General features: G+C 43.2%; 1 long non-coding RNA gene across 1 annotated transcript in view; it reads left to right on the forward strand.

Moving 5' to 3' along the window:
* The first annotated feature begins 216 nt into the window (after window positions 1-216).
* LOC145523143 (uncharacterized) overlaps window positions 217-23,829 on the forward strand; it is an 88,639-nt gene continuing 65,026 nt past the window's right edge. Inside the window, exons 1-2 of the long non-coding RNA XR_014066381.1 lie at window positions 217-371; window positions 1,829-1,991. This is a non-coding gene — a long non-coding RNA (uncharacterized LOC145523143). The remainder of the gene's footprint in view (window positions 372-1,828; window positions 1,992-23,829) is intronic.

Here is a 23,829-nt window from a genome sequence, read left to right on the forward strand (position 1 = left end):
CACATCGGAGGGTTATTTAGGGAGGGGAACAGAGGGAGGCCATGGGCCCACTCCACACAAGCCTGCCTATCACGGACCTGAGAAGCATGATAGCATATCAGATCTTCTCTCTCCTTAACCTTGTCAGCCTGCCTTCCAACTCAGACAGTGCCAGCCGTTGACAAGAGGAAGGGAGGATGATGGGTAATTCCTCTCCTGGCAACAAGGGAATGTGTTACAGGGGTCCCCTGAGGGAGAGGAGCTGGTTCTAGAATCATATCTGCCAACACCTTGACTTGAACATGCCCAAGAACAGGTCCCCATTCACCTATGAATTCTGTACTCACCCTAGCACAAGATCGAGAGAGAGGGAGAGAGGCTTGTGGTGATGGGTAAGTGTGTCTGCCTCCGTGGAGGTCACACAGGCACCCGCTGTTTCACCTGCAGCCTCTAAAAAGAGGCTGTTCCATCTCAAAGCCCCAGATCCACTTTGCATAGCCTGTTATTTTCCTGTCTGAGAAGAATTTCCAGCTCTCACTGTATTTATAACATCACTGATGACTGACGGGTCCTAACTCAATTAGGCAAACACAGCTTATGACTCACTCCTAATGTACCCCAGGTAGGGCCCCTCAGAGTCCTGTCATTGTCATTTGGCATTCCAAAAGGCCTTAAGCTCTCAGGAACAAAAGAAATAGCTCCCACAGAGAGGAAGGGAAATTTTATTAGTCAAGGGTAAGAGTGGGATGCAAGGAGGCCTGCTTTGCATTCCAGCCAATGCTGGGAGGGTGGGAAGGGCCGCAGGTGATGAACAGGAACAGCCGGGCTTTTCAAATGGAGGGAATGGCTGCCACCAGCCCCCACGTAACCTTGCTCAGAACACTTTTTCTTTCTTTTTCCATCTTTATCCCCAAATAGCATTCCTTGCCACTTTCCCCCTGAGATTGAGAAATGACAAGGATCAGGCATGTGAGAGTCAAAAGCTCTGGAGTGAGGACGGTACAGAAAGGAATGCTTTCACTTTTCGAGATATTCAAAGCTGAAGAGGTCCAGCCCCTGACTATAGGTAGCCATGCCACTTGGGGTCCCCTGGGACATGGCAGCTAGCTCTATCTGCAAGCTACAATTATTCCTGTAGCAGTGAAGAGCAAGGCTTTGCTGTCAGACAGAATTAAGCCTCAACCCTCTCTATGTGTTAAAATACCTCTTTTCCTGGGGCCCTTCAAGTCTTTCCTGGACAATCCCATTCATTCATCACCATAGTCCTGTGGTTTTGGCAGGTCAGCAAGTATTACTATTGTTTTTGTTTTATTTTAAAGACATGAGCGAGAAGCTTTTTCTTACCCTTGGAGTATCACCCCAAGTCCCAGTTGTTTAGGTACACCCAGTCAAGGGTTAACCCTCCAGAAAACCTCTTCAGAAAGCGAGCCTAAAGTGTGCCAGTCCCCAGGAGAGCTAGAGAGTTACTGCAGGTAGCTGGAAGCCACTATGGCTCCACAAACACCTTTGATGTGTATGTGAAGGCCTCTGTGGATGTGGCTGAGCAGCATAGATGTTAAGTGGTAATGATACAGCCCATGGGAATGAACAGGACTCTGCACCTGCCCATGGGTTCCAGCCTAAAAGCCAAACCCCGAAGGTTCCTTCCATATCCGTCCATAGCTGGGGGGCCTCCACCCTCCTGCATGCTCGGAAAATGGTGCTTGCTTGGGAGGTGGATCTGGGGAGAGTAGTAGAGGCCAGTTGACTATTTCCAGGTCACCCCAAACCCACCTTCTCTTCCCTTTGTTCAACAGAAAGGATAGGCCACCTTTCTTCAGTGTGATTTTTTCCCTTTTATCCCCTCCAGCCCTGCTCTGGCCTGACCTGGAAGGGGACCTGGCCAGGAAATGGCCCATCCTGCCCTGGACCTTCATTTGTGGTACTGGGGCCAAATTGGCTCTGTCCGGGGAGATCCCATGGTGAAGAAAAGCACATGAGAAGGTTACACAGTGAGGAAACAGGGATGCTGGGTAAGCTGGATCAGAGAGGGTGGCAAGGTCCAGGGCAAAGGGGAGACTCTCCCCTCCCCCTCCTCTAGTTTCCTGGGCCTTTTCGCTCTCTGTTCTTTAGCTGCATCCTTGCGGTAGGTGGACTGAGGGTGGGTGGTGGCACCCACAGCTTCAGGATGGGTTCACAAGCTGAGGAACCTGCCATCCTCTGGTTAGGGTGTTTCTTAGGCGTTTTCCTCTTTGGAAGAGCATGGAGTAGGGATACCTTGCTGGGAATTTTGCAGGACACCGTTCTCTACCTCCGTTTTCTAGAGTGTCTTTACAGTTAAAAATGATTCTTGTTTCTTCTTTATCATCAAGAAAGTGAATATGGTTCCCTGTGCTATACTGTAGGTCCTTATTGTTTATCTATTTTATATATAATAGTGTGTATCTGTTAGTCTCAAACTCCTAATTTGTTCCTCCCCACTTTCCTCTTTGGTAACCAGAAGTTTGTTTTCTATGTCTGTGAGTCTATTTCTGTTGAATATATATATATATATATTTTTTTTTAGTAAAAACAGACATCACACAGTAATATAACCTGGTCCTTGCACTTAACAATGTCCATAAACATTTCCCAGCATCATTAGATAGTTTTCTACATCTAGCATCTCTTTTATGTTTGCAGTGAATTTCATCATATGGTTATAGCATAATTTATTTAATAATAGGAACTATTTATAAAATGCTTCCCATGGGCTAAGCTTTATACACATCATCTAATTTATTCCTTATTACATACATAGGAGGTAAATACTATTACTCTCTACATTTTAAAACTAAGAATATAAGGTGTGGAGGCGAGATTTTGCCCAGGGTCACCCAGGGAGCTTGCAGAAGAGCTGGGGTTTGAAGCCCACCACACTCTCTCTGGCTCTCAAGTGGAGCGGCTTCCGTGATGTGTTGCCACCCCCGCTAAGCATCCGTTGCTGGCACTTTGGTTGTTTTCAGCTTTTAAATGTTACAAACAGAGCTGTGAAGAACATCTTTATAGCTATATGTTTTGCACATGCCATTGTTATTTTCAAGGATAAATTTCTAGAAATGAAGCAGGGAGGTCAGAGCAAGTACACATTTTTATGGATTTAGAAGAGTTGCTTGGGGGGCAGGAGCTGGCAGCACTCAGAGGCCCTGTGGGGGAGGAGACACCTGCTCGCCACCCCTCCACCCTCTCCCCCTGCCCACTGGAAAGGTTACAACAATCTGGATTCCCAGCACCACGGTTGAAGAGGAACTATTTCCCAGCTCCCACATAGACACCAAGAATTCTCATTTCAAAAACACTTGCTACAGTGTTAGGTGGGGGAAATTGGTATTTTTATTTACAGATTTTAAATTTCTAGTAGGGCCAAATAAACATTTTAAGTTTGTCATTGGGTCATCTGTATTTCTTTTTTGTTGACTTTTGTATTTCTGTCCTCCCTGATAGGGCAGGGTGGTGACATCCAGGAACTCGTAGCGTTTGTGTGTCCTTAGTCCCATTCCCTTCCTGGGGTGGATGGCTGGCTGGCTGGGTGGGTGGGTGGTATGTCTCCTTACAGGTCTATTTTTCATTTTATTGACATATTGTTGACTTACAGTGTTGTGTTAATTTCTGCTATGCAGTAAAATGATTCAGTGATACATATATATTCTTTTTCATATTCTTTTCCATTATGGTTTATCACAGAGTATTGAATATAGTTCCCTATGCTATACAGTAGGACCTTGTTGTTTACCTATCCTATATATAATAGTTTGTGTCTGCTAATCCCAAACTCCCAATCCTTCCCTCCCCATCCACCTCAACGTTGGCAATCACAAGTCTGTTCTCTGCACCTGTGAGTCTGTTTCTGTTTCATAGATAAGTTCATTTGTGTCATATTTTAGATTCTACATATAAGTGATATCATGTGGTATTTGCCTTTCTCTTTCTGACTTACTTTGCTTAGTATGATAATCTCTAGGTTCATCCACATTGCTGCAAACAGTATTATTTTGTTCTTTTTTATGGCTGAGTAATATTCCACTGTATATATGTACCACATCTTCTTTATAAATGAGTAAAGGGCTCAGAGAGGTTCAGTGACTTGTATTGGAACATACAGCTAGCAAGCAGCAGGAGAAAAATGCCCTCTGTCCATCAAAGTAAATTAGTAAGGGGTTTAGGAATTTTACTTTTTGTTCTCTTCCTCATTGGCAATTCTTATTTATTTCATGACTATAAAGAATCAGATAGTTGAAACTTAAGAAGTTGTTATGGCAGCTTTAATACCAAGAAAGTTCTATAATAATAATTTCTAGAATTTCTTTCCGTTGCTTGCATCTGTGATTCAAATGTACATACTTTGAGAACCCAAAGAAGCCCATGTTGGACTTGGACTCCATCTCTGGCCAGCTGTCATTGCTGAGCCAGTTGGCCAGATTTGCATACACTTCTTTTTTCCCTAGGCTTCCCTGGTGGCTTAGCAATAAAGAATCCATTTACCATGCCAGAGACATGTGTTTGATCCCTGGGTCAGGAAGATTCCCTGGAGAAGGAAATGACAACTCACTCCAGTATTCTTTTTTTTTTTTTTTTTAATAAATTTATTTATTTTAGTTGGGGGCTAATTACTTTACAATATTGTAATAGTTTTTGCCTCACTCCAGTATTCTTGCCTGGGAAATCCCATGGGCAGAGGAGTCTGGCGGGCTACAGTCCATGGGGTTGCAGACTGGGACATAGCTTAGGGACTAAACCACCACCACCACTTCTTTCCCTGGCATTGGTGTCTGGTGTTGCTTATTGCTCCCTCCTCCTCTTTCCTTGGATACTTGCTGACTGAAGGGTGGAGTCTAGAGCCTCATTATGGCTGGAGTAGAAGCTTCCTAGGGGGCAGGTAGATATGGGAATGCAAGAGCTGTAGAGTGGGTGCTTCCCACCCATGTCTGCTGGAATGACTGTACCTGCCTACCTACCCTCCAAGTAAGCCTCAGACAGAGGGACAAGCAGCACTCGCCTCTGAGAAGCCTTCTGAGCCCCGCTCCTGTAGATAGATGCTAGTTCATACCTCTGCTGGGACGCTGGGCACCATCTCCTGAAACGTTCCTGGGTTTCTCTCCACCTGACTGGGAAGCTCTTGAGCTTGAGAAATGGCTTATTTATCTTCAAACACAAAACAGATGCTCAATAAATGTTTGAGTGACAGGAAGGAAATGCATTAAGACAAAGAAAAGCTTCTGATATACGTGTGATGCTTTGGCTGGAGTGGATGAGATGATTTCACAAGCCTCCTGGTAAACTCACATCCCAAATGGAACTAGCTGCTTCGACTTCCCTTTCCAAGGAGAAGGCAATGGAGTCTGTCCTCTGGACATAACTTTGTCCACCCACCTCGGCCACCACCGCCATCCTCCTGCCCAAAACAGACACAAACCCTCCAACCCAGAGCCCCCATATCCTCTGAAGCAATGGTTTAGAAAGTAAGGATGTATGACAAAGACCTACCTTTGCGTCTCTTCTTCCCAGGAGGCTGCGGGGCAGCTCCCCCAACACCCACGAGAGGTCAGGCTTGAAGAAGACTGGGCGGAGCTCTCCTGGTATCTGCTGGCACCGTGCCTTGCAGCCCAAGGTGGAGAGGGAGCTTGGAGCTGTTGAATGCTCCTCTCTTATTGGAAAGCCCATGGCTGAGTGAGGAGGGGCAGAAGGCAGCAGCATCTTGGTTTCATCATTGTATCTGCAAAGACCCACGGTGGGATTGGTCGGTGTCAGGTCAGGCATGACTTTCCTGAGAAGTGCCAGTTCAGTTCGGTTCAGTTCAGTCGCTCAGTCGTGTCTGACTCTTTGCGACCCCATGAATTGCAGCACACCAGGCCTCTCTGTCCATCACCAACTCCCGGAGTCTACCCAAACCCATGTCTATCGAGTCAGTGATGCCATCCAACCATCTCATCCTCTGTCATCCCCTTCTCCTCCTGCCCCCAATCCTACCCAGAATTAGGGTCTTTTCCAATGAGTCAACCCTTTGCATGAGGTGGCCAAAGTATTGGAGTTTCAGCTTCAACAACAGACCTTCCAATGAACACCCAGGATTGATCTCTTTTAGGATGGATTGATTGGATCTCCTTGCAGTCCAAGGGACTGTCAAGAGTCTTCTCCAACACCACAGTTCAAAAGCATCAATTACCCCAATGTTCATCGCAGCACTGTTTACAATAGCCAGGACATGGAAGCAACCTAGATGTCCATCAGCAGACGAATGGATAAGGAAGCTGTGGTACATATACACAATGGAATATTACTCAGCCATTAAAAAAAATACATTTGAATCGGTTCTACTGAGATGGATGAAACTGGAGCCCATTATACAGAGTGAAGTAAGCCAGAAAGAAAAACAACAATACAGTATACTAATGCATATATATGGAATTTGAAAGATGGTAACGATAACCCTATATGCAAGACAGAATAAGAGACACAGATGCATGGAACAATTTTATGGACTCTGAGGGAGAAGGTGAGGGTGGGACGTTCTGGGAGAATAGCATTGGAACATGTATATTATCATATGTGAAACAGAACACCATTTCATGTTCGATGCATGTGACAAGGGCTCAGGGCCAGGGCAATGGGATGATCCAGAAGGATGGGATGGGGAGGGAGGTGGGTGGGGGGTCCAGGAAGGGGAACACATGTAAACCCATGGCTGATTCATGTCAATGTATGGCAAAAACGATTACAATATTGTAAAGTAATTAGCCCCCAACTAAAATAAATAAATTTATTAAAAAAAAAAAAAAGCATCAATTATTTGGCGCTCAGCTTTCTTCACCATCCAACTCTCACATCCATACATGACCACTGGAAAAACCATAGCCTTGACTAGACAGACTTTTGCTGGCAAAGTAATGTCTCTGCTTTTAAATATGCTATCTAGGTTGGCCATAACCTTCCTTCCAAGGAGTAAGTGTCTTTTAATTTCATGGCTGCAGTCACCATCAGCAGTGATTCTGCAGCCCAAAAAAATAAAGTCTGACACTGTTTCCACTGTTTCCCCATCTATTTCCCATGAAGTGATGGGACCAGATGCCATGATCTTAGTTTTCTGAACGTTGAGCTTTAAGCCAACTTTTTCACTCTCCTCTTTCACCTTCATCAAGAGGCTCTTTAGTTCTTCTTCACTTTCTGCCATAAGGGTGGTGTCATCCGCATATCTGAGGTTATTGATATTTCTCCCGGCAATCTTGATTCCAGCTTGTGTTTCTTCCAACCCAGCATTTCTCATGATGTACTCTGCATATAAGTTAAATAAGCAGGGTGACAATATACAGCCTTGACGTACTCCTTTTCCTATTTGGAACCAGTCTGTTGTTCCATGTCCAGTTCTAACTGTTGCTTCCTGACCTGCATACAGGTTTCTCAAGAGACAGCTCAGATGGTCTGGTATTCCCATCTCTTTCAGAATTTTCCACAGTTTATTGTGATCCACACAGTCAAAGGCTTAGGAGTAGGGAAAAGAGATGGGTCTTTAGAGTGATTTACAGTGGGAACACAGGGATCCCAGAAGGGTTGCTTATGGCAGGAGCAAAAGGATATTAGAAGGAGTTAGAATAATTCAGCAACTCTTTAGTAAGGATGGGAGGTTGGGGAGCAGGAGTGGAGATTTCAGAGCAGGGTAAGGTCAAAATAGTCCTAAAGCTAGTCTGAAGGAGGCATTTGGCAACTTTTGGGTTAGGACAGTCCCTACAGGCCTCTGGGTGTCCGAGAGGTCTCTGGGGATCCTGGGGTGCCAAAGTGGTGCAGTGGCACCTCCGAGGACGTTGTAAGTATGTGGGGACAGTTTTTGATTTCTGGATGACTTAAAGAGTGTATCTGGCTTCTAACAGGGACACCAGATTTGTTAGTGCTCTTGTAATATGTAAGACAATCTCAAACAGTAAAGATTTCCCCAGTTCAAATGCCAAGGGAGTCTCATTCAGAATCTGAGATGATATCTCAAGATGCTTCCAGTTCTAATAATCTAATACTCTGTGATTTATCCTGGCTACAACAGTTTGTTTTCTTCAAAGATGAAGTGGGGAAAAAATTGATCATCTCAATATATGCAGAGAAAAGGATTCAATAGGACTCAATACGCATTCATGATTAAAGAAAAATCTCTTAGCAAATTAGGATTAGCCTCTTAACTTAATAATGGTATCTACTATTTATAGAAAATATTATAATTAATTGTGTGCGTGCATGCTTATTTGCTCAGTTGTGTCTGACTCTTTGTGATCCCAAGCACTGTGGCCTGCCAGGCTTTTCTGTCCATGGGATTTCCCAGGCAATGATACTGACGTGGGTTGTCATTTCCTTCTCCAGGGATCTTCCTAACCCAGGGATTGAACTCACATCTTCTACACTGGCAGGTTGATTCTTTACTACTGAGCTACAGGGAAGCACATTAACCAAATTAGAAATTTTAATTAAAAAAATTAATTTTAAAAAGATGCAATTTATAATAGCAAGAAAAACTAAAAAATACCCATTAATAATTATAACAAGAATCCAAGTAATGTGCAAAGAATTAAACAAATTAAGAGATAGACCATGTTTGTAGATGGGAACACTCTATTATCAAGATACTGATTTCCCCAAAATTAGGCTATACATATAACAGAAAACTAAGATCATGACATCTGGTCCCATCACTTCATGGGAAATAGATGGGGAAACAATGGAAACAGTGAGAGACTTTATTTTGGGGGCTCCAAAATCACTGCAGATGGTGACTGCAGCCATGAAATTAAAAGATGCTTGCTCCTTGGAAGAAAAGCTATGACCAACCTAGACAGCATATTAAAAAGCAGAGATATTACTTTGCCAACAAAGGTCCGTCTAGTCAAGGCTATGGTTTTTCCAGTAGTCATGTATGGATGTGAGAGTTGGATGATAAAGAAAGCTGAGTGCCGAAGAATTGATGCTTTTGAACTATGGTGTTGGAGAAGACTGTTGAGAGTCCCTTGGACTGCAAGGAGATCCAACCAGTCCATCCTAAAGGAGATCAGTCCTGGTGTTCATTGGAAGGACTGATGTTGAAGCTGAAACTCCAATATTTTGGCCACCTCATGCAAAGAGCTGACTTATTTGAAAAGACAATGATGGGAAAGATTGAAGGCAGGAGGAGAAGGGGATGACAAAGGATGAGATGGTTGGATGGCATCACTGACTCAATGGACATGAGTTTGAGTAGACTCTGGGAGTTGGTGATGGACAGGGAGGCCTGGTGTGCTGCGATTCATGGGGTCGAAAGAGTTGGACATGACTGAGTGACTGAACTGAACTGAACTGAAGCTAAAGATTTGCCAAACTGAGTATATTTTTTTGACTAGCAACTAGGAGGAGAACCAGACTGGGATCCATGCACATGTACCAGGATCCCAGCAACATTAGGAAGGCATTTTCATTTCTGAAAATGGATGTTCAAGGATGTTGAACATGAGTACATATTCAAGGAGTAGGTACATGAGAAATCCCAGTGCTTTTCCTTGTCTTGTTACAGCAGATTAAAGGAAACTAATGTGCTTTTATCCCAATGGTAGGATTGTCCCCAAAAGAAAGATGTACAGTCCCTCCCCCACCAAGGAAAGGTGATTCTTTCTGCATAGATGATTCTCAGGTATACCTGGCAGCATCATATTCTGGGGAGTGGTTTATAGTCAGCACTGTACTATTATCACTCCATTCCCCCAGTAACAACAAATGGGCTCTTCCTCATACATCATTACCACCAACCAGGTCCTTTTGTGACTTAAATATGACTGCTCTCCTGAGCAGTAAGCTTATGACACTGCTCCCTGGGATTATGTGCAGGTGATATTTATGTAGAGAAGGAGGGAAATGTATTAAGGGGAAAATGCGAAATATGTGGAGATGGGAAGGACTTTACAGTGTCTCTTCTCTGGCCTCACTCTTAGTTCTTGACTGAGCCCTAGAGGGCACGGGAGCTTTCCAGATGGCACTAGTTTAAAAAAAAAACAAAAACAACTGCCTGCCAATGCAGGAGACATAAGAGACACGGGTTCAATACCTGTGTTGGGAAGATCCCTTGGAGGAGGGCATGGCAATCCACTCCAGTATTCTTGCCTGGAGGATCCCATGGATAGAGGAGCCTGGTAGGCTACTGTCCATAGTGTTGCAAAGAGTCAGACATGACTGAAATGACTTAGCATGCATGCACACACAGAGGATGTGGACTAGTAAGCAAAGCAAAAAGAGTTTTGTCTCAGATTAGACTAACCTGTGCTGTGGGGGAAAACTCAGTGGTTAATTATAAAGGTTCATTGCTCACTAAGTCAACTTTGACTGTCTTTCCCGCTCTTGTCTATAAGGAGTCTTGGGAATCTAAGTCATTTGTATCTACTCTACCTTTGGAACATGTAACACCGTGTCCTTGGAGAGAGAACAAAGGGCATGGGGAAATCACAGACCCTTTTTGGTGATTTGGCCCAGAAGTTGCACATTCATCACTGCCCCTTATAAACCAGAACATGGTCCCATCTTGATTGCAAGAGCAGCTTGGAATGCAGTCCGGGAAAGGAAAGGTGGCCTGATGAGCACTGAATCTGATCTCTGCAATTAAGTATTTCTGTGAAGGACACAGACAGTGTTCCATCAGGGCTTAGTTGACAAGGGCAACAGGGTTGAACAGAGGGAGTTCTCGCTTTTCTGTGGGGAGATGATGCCTCTGTGATGGCTGGAGGGAATGGGCAGTTCATGGTTTTGAGGCGCAGCACTGTATCACCCCTGGTCAGGAAAGCTTCATCCTCCAGGGTTACCAGCTGTGATCAGGGACCACTCTCACGTGTTTCGGGGTGTGGGGAAGAAGATCAACAAAGAGAGAACCTCACAGAAGAGCATGAGACCTGCGTGTAGACATATGGAGTCTCCCAAATACTTGGTCTGGAATTTTTCAGCTGGGGGCTGTGAGGGCTATCAGCATTAATACCATCCCCACAGAACACATACACTGGTAGAGCTTGGGGACATTTGGTTTATATCTCAACTGCTTGTCAGATAAGAACATGAATCATCTACATGGTTGCATTTTTAGCACTTAGAAACCATTTCCTATTTGGATTGAGCCCAAACAGTTTAGATTCATACTTTATTATGAGCTTTTAAACACTTGAACTCAGAGGTCCTAAAGGTGTGATCCTGGGACCAGCAGCACCAGCATCACCTGAGGATGGGATAGAAATGCAAATTCTTAGCCTCCATTCTAAGCCTAGTAAGTCAAAAGTACTAGGAGTAGGACCCAGCAACCCGTGTTTTCATAAGCTTCCACTCCCTGCCCCCTGCCCCACCATCTGATGCTATACAAGGTCAAGTTTGAGAACCATTCATTAGCTTCTTTGATCTTGGTTACAGTCCTTTCCTATTACAGAATAGGAAACTGAGGCCAACTAAATGACAAAGCAGCATATTTTGAGTCAAAAACGTAACCTCAGGTTTCCTGACTAAATGCTATGCTCAAATCTGGGGTTAGCATCCTTTCCCAGGCAGAAGTGTGAACTCCAGTGTTTTAGGTCATAAGTCTGGGCTGGAAGGGACACAGAGAAAATTTTTTCTTTTAAATTTCTCATTTTACAGATGAAGAAAATGAAGCCCAGAGAGGTTAGAATGGATACTTAATGGCCAAGGCAGTAACTGGAACAGTTTCCTGAAGCCTGGGGCAATGAACTTTCCATTAGGGCATGAAGAAACCATAATTTAATTTTATCAGAGGCCCATGTTTCTGCTTAACTGATCTGATTAAGTCTGAATTGGGACAGGCCACCTGCGTTTTCTGCATCTCTCTCCCACTCCCTTCCCCTTCTCTGGCTCTGGAGAGGTCTGTAAAATACCATGACTCAGCTGCTGCTTGGGCTGGAGGGACTGGTATGGTCTGATGACAGAGGACACCCAAAGTGAATTCCAGTGTTGTACCAAGCCTAAGTGAGGAGTCCCTGAGTAACTGGGGACCCACTGGGGGCCCTGGGAATACTCGAACTCTTCTTTGACTTGCAAGTTCTCCTTGACATCATGGATTTCAGTTTCTTGGCCTGGAGAGGGTCTAAATCAAGCTCTTCTCTCCTTCTTGGGTTTTGAGGGTATAACTTTGCTGTGCGTGTTGTAAATATTTAGTGAAAACTTGAGCCTAGGATTTGAGTCCAGAAGACTCACACTTACCAGCCATGTGATTCGACTCTGTCACACAATCTCTCTGTACCTGCACTGCAGAAATGTAGAAAGCATCCTTCCCTTCACACTGTTAGGAGATTTAAATGGCACAGAACCGTGGGAGCCCTCAGATCTGTGCTGAGAAGTGCCAATTACCACCTTCCTCTTGTTTTGGATTATTTGAAAAAATTCCTCATTTTTTCTTTTATTTGCCAATTTAATCAGTACCCTATGGAAAGACTTTTTTTTAACCCCCTTCTGGTTCAGAATTTTTTATTGAAGTATAACACATCCAAATGAGTGGATAAATCATAAAAGCACAACTCAATGAATTTTCACAAATTGAGGACATTGAATTAACCTACACTTCAATTAAGAAACTTCAGGACGTCCCTGGAGGTCCAGTGGTTAAGACTCTACACTTTCAACGCAGGGGACACAATTTCCATCCCTGGTCAGGGAATTAAGATCCTATATGCCGCATGGCGCAGCCAAAAAAAAAAAAAACCAAAATATCACCAGTATCCCAGAAGGCCCTGGGTGCTTCCTTCCAGGCACTTCCAACTCTCCACCCCAAAGGGTAACCAATATCTTGACTTCAACACCATAAATCAGTTTAACATGTTATATAAATGAAAAAAAGTGAAAATGTTAGTCTCTCAGTTGTGTCCAGCTCTTTGCAATCCCATGGACTGTAGCCCACGAGGCTCCTCTGTCCATGAAATTCTCCAGGCAAGAACAAAAGGAGGGGGTAGCCACTCCCTTCTCCAGGGGATCAGGCCAAAACCTAGGGATCAAACCCAGGTCTCCCACATTGCAGGCAGATTCTTCACTGTCTGAGCCACCAGAGAAGCTTTTTTCTTATATAAATAAATTGATACAAAACTTTTGTGTCTGGCTTTTTTTGCTCAACATTATGTGTATAAGATCCATATACTCCTCTCTTTATAATGTAATGCTTAATTATATCTCTCTTAATAGTTTGTAGCATCTTGTATGACTCACTTTCTGCTCCATGTCTTGTACCCACAAAGTATCTTTAGGCAGCTGATGGGCTTTGCTAACCATAATGGACTGTAGTGCTTTCCCCATCTACCTATGGCTTTAATGAAGTCAGGACTGTGGGTCTTCAGAGGTCGACAGTCAGAGTACCTAAGTAACTGAACGCCTGCTGAGCGCATGTCCTCAGTGGTGAGATCTCCTGCTCAGGGACACTGGCCCCAGACAGAAGACACCCAGGCTGTCCTGTTCTGGACTGCCGCTTCCTTCCAAAGGAAATGACCCAGAGAGGGCTGCTTCAAAGATCCGCTTCTCTTCTTTGCATGACTGACATCTCTTCTCTGAAAGCCCTGGGATAAATAATAGATAAGATCGCTGCATTTGAATGGGACAGCTCCCAGGACCTCAGAATATTTTACTGCGGCATTAAAGGAAATTCTCTTTCCCACTCCCCATGGAGGTGAGGAGGGGACAGGACAGACTTGGGCTCAGTGCTATGGTGTCTGGAGAAGCCGGATAAAAATGAGATCCCAGGATTCTGGGCCACTTTCTTCTGGTTGTTTGAGGAAATGTCCCTTTGTACCCTGGGGCACTCTGAGATGTGCCTGAGTGTGTAAATAATAAAGAAGGCTCTGTGGGTACCTAATACATTTCTATTCACTTTAGATTCTGCAACCCAAACCCAGCCCTGCACAAACCACCTCCCAAACAGCAACAACAAAACAAACCACAGCTTCTAAGGTTTTGGGAAACAATGGCTCAGCTGGATTGCCTTAAAGATCCTTCAGTGCCGATTTCTCAGTGGTTGAGGCTTGATATCAGTAAAGTTATGATGTTGATTTGTTTGTTTTGTTTTTAGGATAATAAGATTGTAGATGGGAAGATTTTAGAGTTTGGATGTCCTTCAAATAGCCAGGCCACTTATTTGTAACAAATGTCCCTTTCATTGCATCCTGGAAAAATTAGTTACCTATTTTTTAGCTTTTTTCAGTGAAGAGGAGCTGACTTCTCTGGCTTCAGCTTCCTTTGAGACAGTCTGTTCTCTTGCTGAACAAGGGACTGTCCCTTGTTGAACCCAAATTTTCTTCTAATAATTTCCATCCATTAGCCCTAGTTCTTTCCTCCAGAGCCATCCAGATTCATTCTAATCCATATAACAGATCTTTAATTATTTGAAAAATGGCTCTGATGTAACCCCCTTAGGTTACTTATTGAATTCCTACTTTTGACAGGAATTGAATCCTCTCTTTTCAAAGTTAAATATTTCTAGTTAAAAAAAAATTTTTTTTATATGAGGTGGTTTTCTAACTTCACTTTTCAGTGCTTTCTGGTTTGTCGGTGTCATTCTTGAAATGTAATGCCTCATATCAAGATGTATTATTCAATCATCAAAATTAGAGAATTGTAATGCTGGCATATTAGTGGTTCAATGGATCGATGGATTTCAATGAAAACCCAGGAACAGTCCCAAATAAATGTACCAGATTTTAGTGTGTGATAAGATTTCTATCTGCATAATTTATCATAATAAATTCCAGATGGATTAAAGATTTCAATGTAAAGCAAATGTCTCAAGAGAAAATATTGATATGGTTATATAATCTAAGGGTGTAGAATGTCTTTCTAAGCATAATTCTAAAGGCAGAAACCATAAAGAAAATGACTAATAAGTTTGATGACATAAATGCATTGCATATGTGGAAATACCATCAACAAATGAAGAGGCAAATGATAAACTGAAAAACATTTTTGTAACATCCATATCAGATAAAGGATGAATATACTTACTATAAAAAGATCTCTTAAAATTAATTTTTAAATAAAAGATGAATCATTTTAATAGAAAAAGCAAAGGAAATAAATAGGCAACTTAAAAAGAGATTTAATATAGCAAATAGATGAAAAATGTTCAGCTCTACAAGTAAAGGAAAATATTCTCATTAAGGCAAAATATTATTATTCATCAATAAAACTTTTTTAAGGACAGAGAGAAAAGCTCCATTAACTATAGTCAGTGTGAGCAGGCTATGGGAAAAAGTAGACACTCATATTCTACTGCTTAAAGGTGAATTTGTACAATCTTTTTTTTTTGTACAATCTTTTTGCAAGACTATTGGCAATATTGACAAAATGAATCAAAAACTTTAAAAAACATGCATACCATTTGATTCAACAATTCCGCTTCTGTGTAATTACCTGATGTAAATAATCAGTATTATATTTATATGTGTATTTATGTAGATATGAATATGCTATGTATTTATGCTCATGTGCATGTGTGCTATGTTGCTTCAGTTGTGTCTGACTCTTTGAGACTCAAAGGACTGTATGTAGACCTCCAGCTCCTCTGTCCAGGGGATTTTACAGGCAAGAATCCTGGAGTGGGTTGCCATGCCCTTCTCCAGGGATCTTCCCAACCCAGGCATTGAACCCGAATTTCTTACGTCTCCTGCCTTGGCAGGAGGGTTCTTTACCACTAGTGCCACCTGGGGAACCCATTTATGTGTGTGTATGTTGGCTCAGAAGGTAAAGAATCTGCCTGCAATGCAGGAGACCTGGGTTCGATCCCTGGGTTGGGAAGATCCCCTGGAGGAGAGCATGGCAACAGCTGCCCACGTCAGCTCCTTATCCTGTGATTCATCCAGCAGCTGAGGTTCTGAGATCTGGGCTGGACTCTGAGAAGTCAATGAAAGGAGTACTGTTGTTTAAGCTCAGGGCCTGGGTATGGGAGAGATGAGCTGGGCAGCACCAGTGCTTAAACTGGACAGCAGGACTTAGCCAGGGTTACTGCCCATTGCTCGAAAGCATCACTAGGAACAAAGCTAGTGGAGGTGATGGAATTCCAGTTGAGCTATTTCAAATCCTCAAGGTGATGCTGTGAAAGTGCTGCACTCAATATGCCAGCAAATTTGGAAAACTCAACAGTGGCCACAGGACTGGAAGAGGTCAGTCTTCGTTCCAATCCCAAAGAAAGGCAATGCCAAAGAATGCTCAAACTATCGCACAATTGCACTCATCTCACATGCTAGTAAAGTAATGCTCAAAATTCTCCAAGCCAGGCTTCAGCAATACGTGAACCGTGAATTTCCAGATGTTCAAGTTGGTTTTAGAAAAGGCAGAGGAACCAGAGATCAAATTGCCAATATCCGCTGGATCATCGAAAAAGCAAGAGAGTTCCAGAAAAACATCTATTTCTGCTTTATTGACTATGCCAAAGCTTTTGACTGTGTGGATCACAATAAACTGTGGAAAATTCTGAAAGAGATGGGAATACCAGACCATCTGACCTGTGTCTTGAGAAACCTGTATGCAGGTCAGGAAGCAACAGTTAGAACTGGACATGGAACAACAGACTGGTTCCAAATAGGAAAAGGAGTCTGTCAAGGCTGTATATTGTCACCCTGCTTATTTAACTTATATGCAGAGTACATCATGAGAAACGCTGGGCTGGAAGAAACACAAGCTGGAATCAAGATTGCCGGGAGAAATATCAATAACCTCAGATATGCGGATGACACCACCCTTATGGCAGAAAGTGAAGAAGAACTAAAGAGCCTCTTGATGAAAGTGAAAGAGGAGAGTGAAAAAGTTGGCTTAAAGCTCAACGTTCAGAAAACTAAGATCATGGCATCTGGTCCCATCACTTCATGGGAAATAGATGGGGAAACAGTGGAAACGGTGTCAGACTTTATTTTTTTGGGCTCCAAAATCACTGCTGATGGTGATTGCAGCCATGAAATTAAAAGACACTTACTCCTTGGAAGGAAGGTTATGGCCAACCTAGATAGCGTATTTAAAAGGAAAGACATTACTTTGCCAACAAACCTTTTTACATTCTATTCCATTATTCATTATTACAAGATCTTGAGTATAGTTCCCTGTGCTATACAGTAGGTCCTTGTTGGTTATCTATTTTATATATAGTAGTGTGGGTATTTTAACATCCATCCAAGGAAAGAATTAAGGTCTCAAATCTCGGTGAGTTGAGAGGCAGGGATAGAGACCTTCTGGCATAAGTTTAGAATTTATTAGGGGAGAAGAAAACTCAGCCGATCTATTTGGGGGAAGTTTCAACAAAATTTGATATCTGCTAAGGCCTTGAATAGAAGAGAGTCAGGTACTACAAACTGGAAACCTAATTCCCATAATACCTGTACAAATGTATACCATAAAAGTAATGCTTAGAAACTAACATAAATGCTGGTCCAGAATTGGTAAAACCAGGGGAAGCTAGCAAAGGTAAATATACAGTATTATAGAGAGAGACGCCACCACCATTTATATTCCAAAGATATGAGATTTTGTAAGGAAACTAATGCCATTGAAAAACTCACAATAAAAATTAAAATCTATAGAAAGCTACAAGCTATCATGAAGGACACTTAGAAGGAACAGCAGACAGGGTAGTTAGCATTCCAAGATCTAGGGGAAATAGAATAATTTTAAATAGACTACAATTTAAATATATTTAAGGTATTTTAAAAACATCAAAAGAGGAATGAAAATAAAATAACAGGACAGAGCAGTACAAAAATAGATTTAATAACATTGAAACATGTATGTTACTATATATGAAGTAGATCACCAGTCCCAGTTTGATGCATGAAACAGGGCACTCAAAGCTGGTGCACTGGGACCACATTGAGGGATGGGATGGGGAGGGGGTTGGAAGGGGGGTTCAGGATGGGGGACACATGTACACCCATGGCTGATTCATGTCATTCATGTCAATGGATGGCAAAAACCACTACAATATTGTAAAGTAATTAGCCTCCAATTAAAATTAATTAATTTAAAAAATAAATAAAAATAAGCAAAGAGTGCTTCTAGAAATAAAAGCTGTATCATTAAAAATTTTATTGTATGTGTGAAGTTGTATATTAGACATGGCCAAAGAGAGAATTAATGACCCGGAAGATACATTGAGACTATCACCTAGAAATTAAAATAAAAAATGTGAAAGGGAGTTAACAGGTATGTAGTCAAAATGCATGTAGTCAAGTGCCAGAAACAGAACAAAGAATATGTGAGAGAGGTAATATTTTCAAAGATAATGACTGAGAACTTTTCAGAATTTTAATGAACTTAAATTCTTAAATTGAAGACTATCAGGTCCCATGAATGATAAAGAAAAACAAATGCAACTCTAGACACTCTGTAGATAATTACAGAAAATAAAAAATGAGGAGAAAATCTTTAAAGGTTTCAGAGATGAAAGAGTACACAAAGGAATTACAATTCAACTAAAAGACTTATCACCAGCACAAATAGATAGCATTAGGAAGTGTATCTTCAAATCCCTGTAGGACAATAACCAGCACCCTAAAAGTCAAATCCTAACTAACTAAACCATCATTCAAATATAAGGGAAAAGAAGGGCAATCCATTCCAGTACTCTTGCCTGGAAAATCCCATGGATGGAAGGGCCTGGTAGGCTGCAGTCCACGGGGTCGCAAAGAGTCGGACACGACTGAGCGACTTCACTTTCACTATTCACTTTCATGCATTGGAGAAGGAAATGGCAACCCACTCCAGTGTTCTTGCCTGGAGAATCCCAGGGACGGGGGAGCCTGGTGGGCTGCCGTCTATGGGGTCGCACAGAGTCGGACATGACTGAAGCGATTTAGCAGAAGCAGCAATAAAAACAAAACCCAAGAGAATTTATGACTCACAGACCCTAGTTGAAAAAACAACTAAAGGATACAATTAGTGAGATGGAGCCAAGCCAGATGGAGGGAGTAGAAAGCCAGAAGCAACGGTGAAAAAATTAACAACAATTAAAAAGATCTAAGTAAGCACTGAATATAATAACACCAATAACAAAGACGTAGATTAAAACAAGGTGAAACGAAAATGTTGGATAACAGAAGGTAGCATAGAAGATAGGAGTGAGGTGGGGTGGGGAATTTTACTTACTGTCCTGAAGGGTATATGCCAAGGGTGTGTGTGTGTGTGTGTGTGTGTGTGTGTGTGTGTGTGTGTGTGTGTGTGCTTAGTTGTGTCTGACTCTTTGCGACCCTATGAACTGAAGCTGCCAGGCTCCTCTGTCCATGGGATTATCCTGACAAGAATACTGGAGTGGATTGTCATGCCCTCCTGCAGGGGATCTTGCCAATCTAGGGATCGAACCCTAGTCTCATGTCTCCTGCATTGGCAGGTGTATTCTTTACCACTGTGCCGCTGGGAAGCCCAATGCCCTGAAGGGAGATAGAAATATTGACAACCTTTTAGCATTGTTAAACTTCAGAATTTCTTTAAAATGTGATTATTTATAGGAACCAATAAAATAAGAGAAATACAATGCATAATTTTCAAGTGATAGAGGCTAAAAAGGAAGTAAAGCAGAATCACTCCAATAGGAACCATGATAGAAGAAAATAATCATGATAACTATTATTAGGTTTGCGAAGGGTCTTTGATTTGGTTAATCCTACTTATAAGCTGATAAGTTAGCCTTTTACTGTGTTTTGGATGCTAACAGAAGACATGAAACTTCGGGGTCAGAGATAAAAGGACCTAAATACTGTCATTTGGTGACCACCTTGAGCATCACGTGTGCTCCAGTTCTTCTTGGTCCCTAAGTCCCGGGCGAGATGACATGGAGGAACCTTGACAGATGTTGCATGTTGGTGAGTCTGTTGCGGCTGAGGAACAATGTCCATGGGGAATCCATCTCTTAGCAGGCCATGAACTTTCCCTATGTCTTAAAGGGAGACATTACCTCATGTTGTTAGATTATTTTTTAAGCAAACACAACCCTGAGAAATGACCTAGGTGATGAGCAGTCCAAGCCTTACATTCTTGGCAAACCTAGCAAGACACGGAGAAACAGGAAAAAGCCAGAGAGGGTTTTACCTACAATTTCCAAACACAAAACAAGATGACAGAAACGAATTAGAACACACCAGGAAACTGATTAAATTTGCCCTTTTAAAGAGAGAATTTTTAAGTTTGGGTCTGAAAAATATATAATTCATAAGGAAGAGCTTGTTCTTTTCACCTTGTTCTTTGGCCAAACTCTATTTTATTAATAGTGGATATCTGGTTGTCTGTATAATATGAGTGTGTGTTTGTGTGTGTTTGTATGTGTGTGTGTGTTGGTGGTGATGCTGATGTACTAGTAGGGGGGAGGACTGGTTAATTTCTTTCCTTTTTCCTTTTACCACATCTTTTGTCAAATCTATTCACACCTATGGAAGACAGATGCAGAAAGTTTGAAAGTAGTTAACAATGAAGAAAGGCATATTGTGAATATACTAACCAAAACAAAACTGATGGATTAAAAAAAAATAGCAAATAAAATATATTTAAGGCAAAATCCCCTCCACATTAATTCAGAATGGAGCCCCTCATTAGCTTTCAAAAGCAGAACAATCTAGCTGAGAGGAAACATAAAAAGTTAAATCCAATAGAAGATGACATCAGATATGCCTCAGATGAGAAGTTCAAACAACAAGTGTTAGGAATTCAGATGAAAGACTGGCGAATCTGATGTGAAATGATCCAGAAGTGGCTTCCGTATAGAGAACACACTGCTGTAGATAGATCCCACATGAGGGTGGCCCGTGAACCATGTAGCAAGTAAACTGAGGCGTGTTTGAGTCACTGACATCTGTATCTTGGGACTTTATAAACGAAGGGAGGAAATCAATGCAGCATGGACCCCAGTGACTGGGCAGATGAAGAGCTTGCTGTTGAGTGGCTGAAGTCAGGAAACTCATCCTTGTAAAAGCTTGTTTTCCTCTGCTCCCGAACCTGTAACAAATTCCAACTGGATTGTGCCTCCTCTGAATAAATTATCCAGTGTGGGCCAGGGTGTTAAGTTATAGGTGGTCTGGAACAATCATATTGCTCTTAGAGAAAAGCATGGACAGCTGACAGTGAGGGAAGGACACTGCAGTACAGAGAAGTGACAGGTGCCTGGTCTAAGGTCGGCTAGCTGGCAGTAGAGCTGGAACCCGCATGTAGAGATTTTATACTACATACCAGGACTTCCCTGGTGGCTCAGATGGTAAAGAATCTGCTTGCCATTCAGGAGACCCAGGTTCCATCCCTGGGTCAGGAAGATCCCCTGGAGAAGGGAATGACTACCCACTCCAGTATTCTTGCCTGGAGAATTCCATGGACTCAGGAGTCTGGTGGGCTACAGTCCATGGGGTCGCAAGGAGTCAGACATAACTGAGTGACTAACACTTTTCACACTACACACTGTAGTGGGAACACTTTTCCTAGCTTCCCAATTTGGTCTTAGTGTGTTGGCCATAGTCTCCTTTGGCAGATGATGGGCTGCCTGTGCATGAGTAGGTGTGTGCGTGTGTGTGTGTGTGTGTGTGTGTGTGTGTGTGCGCGTGCTTATGTGCGTGTGTGATGATAGCGATGTGCTGTTAAGAGGGTGCAGTTAATTTCTCTCCCCTTTTCCTCCTCTCTCATTCTTTGTTAATTCCATTCACACCTTCGCTAGACAGATGGGAAAAGAAATTTCAAGTAGGGGAGTGAGCTTTACAACCTGGTTCCCTGGACACGGGGCCTGGGTGACTGCTGGAGGACTCTGGAGCATCTGTCTGGAGACGCTGTGGACCCGTGTCCAGAGAATACCCCCTCGGAAGCTGAGGCAGGGCGCTACCCTGTCTTGAGAGCCTAAAGCCTTCTCACTCACTAATGCCATGTGCTAACAAGCTGGTAGCAGAGCCCTGGAGAAAAACGTCTGGGTGAACAACAGCAACAATCCTCCCTGCGTCTCATTAGCGCCTGGGGGTGGGAAGAGAGGGGCTGGCACAGCCACAGCCTCCACCTACGTGTGGTGCTCACACCAGTGCAAGCCAGCCAGGGGGGCGGAGTGGGAGGCGCCCAGCGCTCAGCTGCCAAAAGGCCTTTCAGATGCTGTACTTGTTTATTTGTTCCCTGTGTGTGGATTTTTACAAAAAGTATCAGATTCCTAAATCCTTTCACGTTGGACACTGTTTTTTAGTCTGATATTCCCCAACCGGCCAGGTCTTGAAAACCTCTTCCACATCTCTGAACCCTGAGGATATAATATGATTTCTTGGGGCTTCCCAGGTGGCTCAGTGGTAAAGAATCTGCCTGCCAAAGCAGGAGACACAGGAGATGCGGGTTTGATCTGTGGATCTGGGAAGATTCCCTGGAGGAGGAAATGGCTACCCACTCCAGTATTCTTGCCTGGAGAATTCCATGGACAGAGGAGCCTGGAGGGCTACAGTCCATGGAGTTGCAAAGAGGTGGACATGACTGAGCACGCCCACGCCCACCCACCCACCCACACACACAGACACACACAGCAGAAACTAAGACAGAGTTTAAAATCAACCACACTCCAACAAAAATTAAAAACAAAACAAAAATAACTGGTTGTGAAATATTATAAAAAAGAGAAGAAAGGCGTGTCACCACAGAATTCTGTCTTCAGCTGACCTCATGACTTGGACTGGCTATATTTGGCTGCTGGTGACAGCAGGTCAGAGAGTTCTTCACAGACACCCCCACTCACTGCCACAATTAGGCCACCTCACCTCCAGAGGGCACATCCTGTTGTCTAGGCTGGAAATTAGACCCTCTAGATCCACAGCAATTCCCCTCATTTTTTCCCACCTATGCCCTCATCCCTTCATGTTTGTATACTCAAGTTCCCAGTCTTCCAAGAAAGCTCATGTTGGCCTAGAAGAGGGAAGTACAACATGACGTGGCCACGGTCCCGTCTGTCCTCTCACAAAGGAGCAGCAGCCCTATCTGGCCCCCAGTATTGGAGGCACTCTGCCCTTTCACTCCTGAAGGTAGGGGGAGAAGGGGATGACAGAGGATGAGATGGTTGGATGGCATCACCGACTTAATGGACATAAGTCTGAGCAAACTCCAGGAGATGGTGACGGACAGGGACGCCTGGCGTGCTGCAGTCCAGAGTCGGACACAACTGAGTGACTGAACTCAACTGCGGTTTTCCCAGATTTTCCCTTCCAGTTTATTCTATGCCGGCAGGAACTGCTGTTACCTTTTCCACTCTATTTGAGTCAGATTACTACCCCTCTCATTTCTCTTTCCAGAAAATAAGGCTGGGGGTGAAGTGGGGACTGTGACAGAGAGAGGGATGACAGTCCACAGGAAACAACAGGAGGTGGTTCTCTCAACAACTCTTTTTTTTTTTTCTCAGCAAAGACAAGCCATGATGCCAACATTTGTAGCTTGATTCTGGGATCCTGCCTACCCAGAAAGCAGGGCAAGCGGGGGACCAGCAATGTTGGTATAGCAAAAAGTTCAGCTTGATAATGACCTTTTAGAGCTAGATTCCTGGAAATAGTAACAAACCTCCATGCAGTTGTCAAATCATCAAGTGCTTTGTTACCATTTCTTACCTAGAATGAGGAAATCATTATTCAAAAGTTCATCGAGGTGAGAGTGGCAAGTGGGAGAGGTTGCGGTGTGGGGCTCAAGACCCTCTCCAGGGACTTCCTAGGTGCCCCAGCAGTTAAGAATCCACCTGCCAGTGCAGAGGACACGGGTTCTATCCATGGTCAGGGAAGATTCCAAATGCCTTGGAGCCTGTGTACCCTAGAGCCCATGCTCTCCAACAAGAGAAGCCACTGCAATGAGAAGCCCACGCACCACAACTGGAGAGTAACCCCCCGCTCACTGCAACTAGAG

This window comes from Giraffa tippelskirchi, chromosome 10, assembly GCF_054371585.1.
Source record: "Giraffa tippelskirchi isolate mGirTip1 chromosome 10, T2T-mGirTip1v1.2.pri, whole genome shotgun sequence".
In the NCBI taxonomy this organism is placed as follows: domain Eukaryota; kingdom Metazoa; phylum Chordata; class Mammalia; order Artiodactyla; family Giraffidae; genus Giraffa; species Giraffa tippelskirchi.